The sequence below is a fragment of the Agelaius phoeniceus genome, unplaced genomic scaffold (assembly GCF_051311805.1).
Source record: "Agelaius phoeniceus isolate bAgePho1 unplaced genomic scaffold, bAgePho1.hap1 Scaffold_466, whole genome shotgun sequence".
NCBI lineage: Eukaryota > Metazoa > Chordata > Aves > Passeriformes > Icteridae > Agelaius > Agelaius phoeniceus.
Genome location: NW_027510028.1, coordinates 23,940 through 35,268, shown reverse-complemented (window position 1 = coordinate 35,268; position 11,329 = coordinate 23,940). Strand labels below are relative to the sequence as shown.

Genomic DNA, 11,329 nt, shown 5'->3' with positions numbered 1-11,329 from the left:
GGGCGGATTGGGGACATTGGGGACATTGAGAGGACATTGGGACGGTGGGGGCATTGGGGGAATGGGGACATTGGGACATTGGGGGGAATGGGGACACTGGGACATTGGGGGCATTGAGGGCGCTGGGACATTAATGGATTGGGGACATTGGGGACATTGGGGACATTGAGGGGGATTGGGGACATTGAGGGGGGTTGGAGACATTGGGGACATTGGGACATCAATGGGGACATTGAGGGCATTGAGGACAGTGGGGACAATGCGGGGATTGGGGGGGGGACATTGGGGACATTGAGGGGACATTGATGGGACATTGAGGGGATTGGGGACATTGAGGACAGTGGGACATTAATGGGATTGGGGACATTGGGGGACATTGGGGACATTGGGGGACATTGGGGGCATTGGGACATTAATGGGATTGGGGACATTGGGGACAATGGGGGACATTGGGGGACATTGGGGACACTGGGACATTAATAGGATTGGGGACATTGGGGACAATGGGGGACATTAATGGGAGTGGGGACATTGGGGACAATGGGGGACATTGGGGATATTGAGGACACTGGGACATTAAAGGGATTGGGGACATTGAGGACATTTTGGGGACACTGGGGACAGCTTTGGACACACCAGGACAGTGTTGGGGAATTTTGGGGAATTTTTGGGGCATTTTTTGGGCAATTTTGGGAAATTTTTGGGTCATTTCTGGGCAGTTTTGGGGGAAATTTTTTCGTGAATTTTGAGGCAATTTTTGGGGAATTTCTGGGGATGTTTTTTGCATTTTTGAGGAAATTTTGGGGATTTTTTGCATTTTTGGGGCAATTTTTGGGCAATATTTGGCCATTTTTTGGGCATTGTTTGGGCAATTTTTGGGGCAATTTTTGGACAATTTTGGGCAATTTTTTGGCCATTTTTGGGCAAATTTTGGCCATTTTTGGCCATTTTTGGGCATTTTTGGCCATTTTTTGGGCAATTTTTGGCCATTTTTTGGCCATTTTTTGGGCATTGTTTGGGCAATTTTTGGCCATTTTTGGCCATTTTTTTTGGCAATTTTTGGGCAATTTTTGGCCATTTTTTGGCCATTTTTTGGGCATTGTTTGGGCAATTTTTGGCCATTTTTTGGCCATTTTTTGGGCATTGTTTGGGCAATTTTTGGCCATTTTTTGGGCATTGTTTGGGCAATTTTTGGCCATTTTTTGGCCATTTTTTGGCCTTTTTTGGCCATTTTTGGCCATTTTTTGGGCATTTTTTGGGCATTGTTTGGGCAATTTTTGGCCATTTTTTGGGCAATTTTTGGCCATTTTTTGGCCATTTTTTGGGCAATTTTTGGCCATTTTTTGGGCATTGTTTGGGCCATGTTTTGGGCAATTTTTGGCCATTTTTTGGGCAATTTTTGGCCATTTTTTGGCCATTTTTTGGGCATTGTTTGGGCCATTTTTTTGGCCATTTTTTTGGCATTGTTTGGCATTGTTTGGGCAATTTTTGGCCATTGTTTGGCCATTTTTTGGGCATTGTTTGGGCGTTTTTGGGCATTGTTTGGGCAATTTTATGGCCATTTTTTTGGGCATTGTTTGGGTGGTTTTTGGGCAATTTTTGGCCATTTTTTTGGCCATTTTTTGGCATTGTTTTGGGCAATTTTCGGGGCAATTTTTGGGCAATTTTGGGGCAATTTTTGGACAATTTTTGGCCATTGTTTGGGCATTGTTTGGGCATTTTTGGGCATTGTTTGGGCAATTTTTGGCCATTTTTTGGGCATTGTTTGGGCAATTTTTGGCCATTTTTTGGCCATTTTTTGGCCATTTTTTGGGCATTGTTTGGGCAATTTTTGGCAATTTTTTGGCCATTGTTTGGGCAATTTTTTGGCCATGTTTTGGGCAATTTTTGGCCATGTTTTGGGCAATTTTTGGGCATTTTTTGGGAAGTTTCTGCCCCACCTGCAGCAGGATCCTGGGACACGGCATTGGTGGACAGGGGCGTGCACACCCCCAGCCTGCCATAATTAACACAATTAATTAATTACCACTAATGAACTGTCCTTAATTAGCTCCAAATTCCCAAAATCGCCATAAAAATCCCATAAAAAATCCCCTAAAAAACCCCAAAATCCCCCCCAAAGGTGGCATAAGGACACAGCCCCCAGCCTGCCATAATTAACCCCAATTAATTAATTAATACTAATGAGCTCTCCTTAATTAGCCCCAAATTCCCAAAATTACCAGAAAAATCCATAAAAAATCCCCTAAAAAACCCAAAATCCCCCCCCAAATGGTGGCATAAGGACACAGCCCCCAGCCTGCCATAATTAACACCACTCATTAATTAGTACTAATGAGCTCTCCTTCATTAGCCCCAAGTTCCCAAAATCGCCATAAAAAATCCCACAAAAAATCCCCAAAAAATCCCAAAATCCTCCCCAAAAGGTGGCATAAGGACACAGCCCCCAGCCTGCTGTAATTAACACCAGTAATTAATTAATTACCACTAATGAACTGTCCTTAATTAACTCAAAATCCCAAAATTGCCATAAAAATCCCACAAAAAATCCCCTAAAAAAACCCAAAAATCCCCCCCAAAACCCTCCCCAAAAGGTGGCATAAGGACACAGCCCCCAGCCCTGCCATAATTAACACCAGTAATTAATTAATTAGCACTAATGAACTGTCCTTCATTAGGCCAAAATGCCCAAAATTGCCATAAAAATCCCACAAAAAAACCCCTTAAATTTCCCAAAAAATTCCCCAAAAAATCCCCTTAAAATCCCCTCAAATTGCCCCAAAATTCACCCAAAACTCCCAAATAATGCCCTCAAAAAAAATCCAAAAAATCCAAAAAATTCCAAAACAATCCCCCAAAAATCAAAAATAATCCCCCAAAAATCCCAAATAATCCCCCCTAAATTTCCCCAAAAATCGCCCCCTCAAAAATCCAAAAAATTCCAAAAAAAATCCCCCATAAATCCCAATAAATTTCAAGAAAAAAATCCCAAAAAAATCCCTCCAAATCCCCAAAATTCCCCCCCAAAAATCTCCCCTAAATTTCCCCAAAAATCGCCCCAAAATTCCAAAAAATCCCCAAAAATCCCCCCAAATATCCCCTTAAAATCCCCTCAAATTGCCCCAAAATCCCCCAAAATTTCCCAAAAAATCCCAGATAATGCCCCCAAAAAAATCCCAAATAATCCCAAAAAATCCCCAAAATCCCCCCTAAATTTCCGCAAAAATCGCCCCAAAATTCCCCAAAAAATCCCAAATAATGCCCCCAAAAAATTCCCCTAAATCCAAAAAAATCTCCAAAAAATTCCAAAAAAATCCCAAAAAAATCCCCCAAAATCCCAAATAATCCCCAAAAAATCCCAAATAACCCGCCTAAATTTCCCCAAAAATTGCCCCAAAGTCCCCAAAAATCCCAATAATCCCCCCTAAATTTCCCCAAAAATCGCCCCAAAATTCACAAAAAATCCCAAAAAATCCCCCTTAAATTTGCCCAAAATTCCCAAAAAATCCCAAATAACGCCCCCAAAAAATCCCAAATAACGCCCCCCAAAAAATTCCAAAAAAAATCCCCAAAAAAATCCCCCAAAAAAAATCCCAAAAAATCCCAAATAATCCCCCAAAAATCCCCCCTAAATTTCCCCAAAAATTCCCAAAAATTGCCCCAAAATCCCCAAAAAAATCCCAAATAATGCCCCCAAAAAATCCAAAAAATTCCAAAAAAATCCCCAAAAAATCCCAAATAATCCACCAAAAATTCCCCCAAAATTCCCCAAAAAATGCCCCAAAATTCCCCAAAAATCCCCCCAAAATTGCCCCAAATTCCCAAAAAATCCCCAAAAATCCCCCAAAATTTCTCCAAAAAATCCCCAAAATCACCAAAATCCCCCAAAAATTCCCCAAAATCCCCCAAAATTCCCCAAAATCCCCCTTAAATTTGCCCAAAATTCCCTCAAATTGCCCCAAAATCCCCCAAAAATCCCCCCTAAATTTCCCAAAAAAATCCCCAAAATCCCCCAAAAATCCCCCCAAAAATTCCAAAAAAATCCCAAATAACCTCTCCCAAATTTCCCCAAAAATTGCCTCAAAATCCCCAAAATTCCCCAAAAACCCCCCTTAAATTTCCCCAAAAAATCCCCAAAATCCCCCAAAAATCCCCCTAAATTTGCCCAAAATTCCCCAAAAATCCCCCCAAAATCTGCCCAAAATCCCCTCAAATTGCCCCAAAATTCCCCCCTAAATTTCCCCAAAAAATCCCCAAAATCCCCAAAAATCCCCCCTAAATTCCTCAAATATCGCCCCAAAATCCCCCGAAAAATCCCCCCTAAATTTGCCCAAAATCCCCTCAAATTGCCCCAAAAATCCCCAAAAATCCCCCCTAAATTTCCCCAAAAATCACCTCAAAATCCCCAAAAATCCCCCTTAAATTTCCCCAAATATCGCCCCAAAATGCCCCAAAAATCCCCCCTAAATTTTCCCCAAAATCCCCCCAAAAATCCCCTTAAAATCCCTCAAATTTCCCAAAATTCACCAAAAAATCCCAAATAATGCCCCCAAAAAATCCAAAAAATTCCAAAAAAATCCCCAAAAAATCCCAAATAATCCCCCAAAAATCCCCCTAAATTTCCCCAAAAATTCCCCAAAAATTGCCCAAAATTCCCAAAAATCCCCCCAAAATTGCCCCAAAATTCCCAAAAAATCCCCAAAAATCCCCATTAAATTTCCCCAAAATCCCCTCAAATTGCCCCCAAAATTCCCAAAAATCCCCTTAAATTTCCCCAGAAATCCCCAAAAAAATCCCCAAAAAATCCCAAATAACCCCTCCTAAATTTCCCCAAAAATCGCCTCAAAATTCCCAAAAAATCCCCAAAATTCCCGCCTAAATTTCCTCAAAAAATCCCCAAAATTCCCCAAAATCCCAAAAAAATCCCCAAAAATCCAAAAACATTCAAAAAAAATCCAAAAAAATCCCAAATAATCCCCCAAAAATCCCCCTACATTTCCCCAAAAATTTCCCCAAAATTCCCAAAAAATCCCCAAAAATCCCCCTAAATTTGCCAAAAATGTCCTGTAAATATGCCCAAAATCTGCCCAAAATCCCCTCCAATCCCCCCAAATTCCCCAAAATCCCAGAAATGCCCCAAAATTCCCCAAAAATCCCCCCTAAATTTCCCAAAAAATCCCCAAAAATCCCCAAAAATCCCCTTAAATTTGCCCAAAATTCCCCAAAAATCCCCCTTAAATTTGCCCAAAATCCGCCAAAAATCCCCCCTAAATTTCCTCAAAAATCGCCTCAAAATCCCCCAAAAATCCCCAAAAATCCCCCTTAAATTTGCCCAAAATCCCTCCAATCGCCCAAAATCCCGGAAATGTCCCGAAATGCCCCAAAATTGCCCAAAATCCCCCCAAAATTCCCCAAAAAAATCCCAGATAATGCCGCCAAAAAATCCCCCAAAATCCCCCCTAAATTTCCGCAAAAATCGCCCCAAAATTCCCCAAAAAATCCCAATAATACCCCAAAAAATCCAAAAAATCCCAAAAAAATTGCCCCAAAAATTTCAAAAGAAATCCCAAAAATCCCAAATAATCCCCCAAAAATCCCCTAAATTTCCCCAAAAATTCCGAAAAATTGCCCCAAAATCCCCAAAAAATCCCAAATAATGCCCCCAAAAAATTCCCCAAAAATCCCAAAAAATTCCCCAAAAATCCCCTTAAAATTCCCCAAAAATTCCCCCAAAATTCCCCCAAAATTCCCCAAAAATTGCCCCAAAATTCCCAAAAATCCCCCAAAAATTACCCCAAAATCCCCAAATAATCCCAAAAATCCCCCTTAAATGTCCCCAAAATTCCCTCAATTGCCCCAAAATCCCCCAAAAGATCCCCCTAAATTTCCCCAAAAATCGCCCCAAAATTCCAAAAAAATCCCCCCTAAATTTCCCCAAATATCCCCAAAATCCCCCAAAAATCCCCCTTAAATTTACCCAAAATTCCCCAAAAATGGCCCCTTAAATCTGCCCAAAATTCCCTCAAATTGCCCCAAAATCCCCAAAAATCCCCCCAAAATTTGCCCAGAAATTGCCTCAAATTCCCCAAAAATCCCCCCTAAATTTGCCCAAAATTCCCCAAAAATCCCCCCTAAATTTGCCCAAAATTCCTCAAATTGCCCCAAAATTCCCCCAAAATCCCCCTAAATTTCCCCAGAAATCGCCCCAAAATCCCCCAAAAATCCCCAAAAATCCCCCCTAAATTTCCCCCAAAAATCCCCCTTAAATTTGCCCAAAATTCCCTCAAATCCCCCTTAAATTTGCCCAAAATCCGCCAAAAATCCCCCCTCAAATTTCCCCAAAATTCCCCAAAAATCCCCCCTAAATTTCCCCAAAAATCCCCCCTAAATTTCCCCAAAAATCGCCTCAAATTCCCCAAAAATCCCCAAAAATCCCCCTTAAATTTGCCCAAAATTGCCCAGAATTCCCCCCTAAATTTGCCCAAAATTCCCCAAAAATCCCCCTTAAATTTGCCCAAAAATCCCCCAAAAATTGCCCCAAAATTCCCAAAAATTCCCAAAAGATCCCCGTTAAATCTGCCCAAAATCCCCTCCAATCCCTCTAAATTCCCACCCCTAAATTTCCGCAAAAATCGCCCCAAAATTCCCCAAAAAATCCCAAATAATACCCCCAAAAAATCCAAAAAATCCCAAAAAAATTGCCCCAAAAATTTCAAAAAAATCCCAAAAAATCCCAAATAATCCCCCAAAATCCCCCCTAAATTTCCCCAAAAATTCCCCAAAAATTGCCCCAAAATCCCCAAAAAATCCCAAATAATGCCCCCAAAAACTCAAAAAAAATCCCCAAAGAAATCCCCAAAAATCCAAAAAATTCCAAAAAAAATCCCCCAAAAATCCCAAAAAAATCCAAAAAAGTCCCCAAAAAATCCCAAATAACCTCTCCCAAATTTCCCCAAAAAGTGCCCCAAAATCCCCCAAAAATCCCCAAAAATCCCCCTTAAATTTGCCCAAATATCGCCCCAAAATCCCCCAAAAATTCCCCCAAAATTTGCCCAAAATCCCCTCAAATTGCCCCAAAATCCCCCAAAATCCCCCTAAATTTCCCCAGAAATCCCCAAAAAAATCCCCAAAAAATCCCAAATAACCCCTCCTAAATTTCCCCAAAAATCGCCTCAAAATTCCCAAAAAATCCCCAAAAATCCCCCTTAAATTTGCCCAAAATTCCCTCACATTGCCCCAAAATTTCCCAAAAATCTCCCCTAAATTTCCCCAAAAAGTGCCTCAAAATCCCCCAAAAATCCCCTTTAAATTTCCCCAAATATCGCCCCAAAATCCCCCAAAAATCCCCCTTAAATTTCCCCCAAAATCCCCCAAAAATCCCCTTAAAATCCCCTCAAATTCCTCAAAATTCACCAAAAAATCAAAAAAAATTCCCCAAAAAATCCAAAAAATTCCAAAAAAATCCCAAAAAATCCCAAATAATCCCCCAAAAATCCCCCCTAAATTTCCCCAAAAATTCCCCAAAAATTGCCCCAAAATCCCCAAAAAATCCCAAATAATGCCCCCAAAAAATTCCCCAAAAATCCAAAAAAATTCCCAAAAAATCCCCTTAAAATTCCCCAAAAATCCCCCAAAAATTGCCCCAAAATTCCCAAAAAATCCCCAAAAATCCCCCAAAATCCCCCCAAAATCCCCTCCAATCCCCCCAAAATTCCCCAAAATCCCGGAAATGCCCCAAAATCCCCCAAAATCCCCCAAATTCCTGACCTGGGCCCGATCTCCAGCAGCACGTGGGGCCCCTGGGGGCTCAGGAAGCTCCTCTGGGCCACGTCCCCGCCCTGCGCCAGGGGGGACCCCAGGATCCAGCGCAGCACCCGCAGCTCCTCCTCGTTTGGGGGGGCCTCACCTGGAACCCAAAAAGGAAAAAAAACCCATTAAAAATCCCATAAAAATCCTATAAAAATCCCATAAAAATCCTAAAAAAAATCCCATTAAAATCCCATTTAAAATGCCATTAAAAATCCCATAGGAATCCCCCAATCCAGCGCAGCACCCGCAGCTCCTCCTCGTTTGGGGGGGCCTCACCTGCACCCCAAAAGGGAAAAAATCCCATTAGAAATCCTATAAAAATCCCATTAAAATTCCATTAAAAAATCCCATAAAGATCCCATTAAAATCCTACAAAAAATCCCATTAAAATCCCATTTAAAATGCCATTAAAAATCCCATAGGAATCCCCCAATCCAGCGCAGCACCCGCAGCTCCTCCTCGTTTGGGGGGGGCCTCACCTGGAACCCAAAAGGGAAAAAAACCCATTAGAAATCCTATAAAAACTGCAAAAAATCCCATAAAATCCCTAAAAAAAATCCCATTAAAATCCCATTTAAAATGCCATTAAAAATCCCATAGGAATCCCCCAATCCAGCGCAGCACCCGCAGCTCCTCCTCGTTTGGGGGGGCCTCACCTGGAACCCAAAAAGGGAAAAAATCCCATTAAAAATCCTATAAAAACTGCAAAAAATCCCATAAAAAATCCTAAAAAAAATCCCATTAAAATCCCATGAAAAATCCCAGAAAAATCCCATGAAAAATCCCACAAAAGTCCCAGAAAAATCCCATCAAAATCCCATAAAAATTCCAAAAAATCCTACAAAAATCCCATTAAAAATCCTATAAAATCCCATTAAAATTGTATTAAAAATGAAAAAAATCCCATTCCAATCCCATAGGAATCCCCCAGGATCCAGGGCAGCACCCGCAGCTCCTCCTCGTTTGGGGGGGCCTCACCTGGAACCCAAAAAGGGAAAAAAATCCCATTAAAAATCCCATTAAAAATCTTTTAAAATTCCATTAAAATCCCATTAAAAATCCCATTGAAAAATCCCATTAAAAATCCCATTGAAAAATCCCATTCAAATCCTATAAAAATCCCATTAAAATCCTATAAAAATCCCAATCCCATTAAAATCCTATAAAAATCCCATTACAATCCCACAAAAATCCCATTAAAATTCCATTAAAAATCCCACCAAAATCCCATTAAAATCCTATAAAAATCCCATTTTAAAATCCCATTAAAAATCTCATTAAAAATCCCATAAAATACCCAAAAAAGTCCCATTAAAAAATCCTATTAAAAATCTCATTAAAAAATCCCATAAAAATGCCATTAAAAAATCCCATTAAAAATCCCATAAAAATCCTATAAAAATCCCATTAAAAAATCCCATTAAAAAATCCCATTTAAACCCTATAAAAATCTCATTAAAAACCCATGAAAAATCCCATTAAAATCCCATTAAAAAATCCCATAAAAATCCTATAAAAATCCCATTTAAAATGCCATTAAAAATCCATAGGAATCCCCCAATCCAGCGCAGCACCCGCAGCTCCTCCTCGTTTGGGGGGGCCTCACCTGGAACCCAAAGGGAAAAAATCCCATTAAAATGGCACTAAAATCCCATTAAAATGGCACTAAAATCCCATTAAAATCCCATTAAAATCCCGTTAAAAATCCCACAAAAAATCCCATTAAAATCCCATTAAAATTGCAAAAATCCCACTAAAATCCTATAAAAATCCCATTAAAATCCTATAAAAATCCCATTAGAACCCTATTAAAAACCCCATTAAAATCCCATTAAAATTCTATAAAAATTCCATTAAAATCCCATTAAAAACCCATTTAAAAATCCCATTAAAATTCTATAAAAATTCCATAAAAATCCCATTAAAAACCCCATTTAAAAATCCCATTAAAATCCCATTAAAAATCCCTTAAAATCCCTTAAAAATCCCAATTAAAATCCCATAAAAATCCCCTTAAAAATCCATTAAAAATCCCCTTAAAAATCCTATTAAATATCCCATTAAAATCCTATTAAAACACATTAAAAAATCCCATTAAAATCCCATAAAAATTCTATAAAAATCCCATTAAAAACCCCATTAAAAATCCCATAAAAATCCCATTAAAAATCCCTTAAAATCCCTTAAAAATCCCATAAAAATGGCATTAAATCCACATAAAAATCCCGTTAAAAATCCCATTAAAATCCCATTAAAATCCTACAAAAATCCTATTTAAATCCCGTTTAAAATCCCATTCAAATCCCATAAAAACCTCACAAAAATCCCATTAAAAATCCCATTTAAATCCCATTAAAATCCCATAAAATCCCATTAAAATCCCCCCAATCCAGCACAGCACCCGCAGCTCCTCCTCGTTTGGGGGGGCCTCACCTGCACCCCAAAACATTGGGAGGAATCAGAAACTTCAAAATATCCCAGAAAAATCCCCCAAATCCAGAAAAAAATCCCATTAAAATTGCATTAAAACTGAAAAAAATCCATAAAAATCCCATTCAAATCCTATTCAAACCCCATTAAAATCCCACTAAAATCCCATTAAAATCCCCAAATCCAGCGCAGCACCCGCAGCTCCTCCTCACTTAAATTTCACCCAAAATTGCCCAAAATTTGGGTTTTTGACCCCAAATCTCACCTGCCCAGCCCAGGTACCAGCAGAGCTCCCAGGTGACCCCAAAACCACCCAAAAAAAAACCCAGAAAATCCCCAAAATTTCACCAAAAAACCCCAAAATTTCACTAAAATTCACCCGAAAAAAGCCCAAATTTCACCCAAATTACCCAAAATTTGGGTTTTTGACCCCAAATCTCACCTGCCCAGCCCAGGTATCAGCAGAGCTCCCAGGTGACCCCAAAACCACCCAAAAACCCAAAAACCACCCAAAAAAATCCAAAATTTCACCAAAAAATCCCCAAAATGTCACCAAAATTCACCCGAATTTCACCCAAATTTCACCCAAATTTCACCCAAATTTCACCCCAAATTGCCCAAAATTTGGGTTTTTGACCCCAAATCTCACCTGCCCAGCCCAGGTACCAGCAGAGCTCCCAGGTGACCCCAAAACCACCCAAAAACCCCCAAAATTTCACCAAAATTCACCCGAAAAAAGCCCAAATTTCACCCAAATTTCACCCAAATTTCACCCAAATTTCACCCAAGTTGCCCAAAATCGCCCTTTTTGACCCAATTCTCACCTGCCCAGCCCAGGTACCAGCAGAGCTCCCAGGTGGCCCCAAAAAGCCCCAAAGAAACCCCAAAAATCACCCAAAAAAATCCAAAATTTCACCAAAATTCATCCGATAAAAGCCCAAATTTCACCCAAATTTCGCCCAAATTTCACCCAAAATTGCCCAAAATTTGGGTTTTTCAGCCCAATCTCACCTGCCCAGCCAGGTACCAGCAGAGCTCCAGCTGGCCCCGCTCACCCCCGGCTCCGCCCCCTTGGCTGCCTCCAGGGGGG

The 11,329-nt window shown here is 40.2% G+C and overlaps 1 long non-coding RNA gene across 1 annotated transcript; it reads right to left on the bottom strand.

The window, feature by feature from the left end:
• Window positions 1-1,955: 1,955 nt before the first annotated feature.
• LOC143693246 (uncharacterized) lies at window positions 1,956-10,536 on the bottom strand. The gene is made up of 3 exons (XR_013180759.1): window positions 10,505-10,536; window positions 7,768-7,906; window positions 1,956-1,996 (listed from the first exon to the last, which is right to left on the bottom strand). It is a non-coding gene; the product is annotated as an uncharacterized LOC143693246 (long non-coding RNA).
• Between the last annotated feature and the right edge of the window lie 793 nt (window positions 10,537-11,329).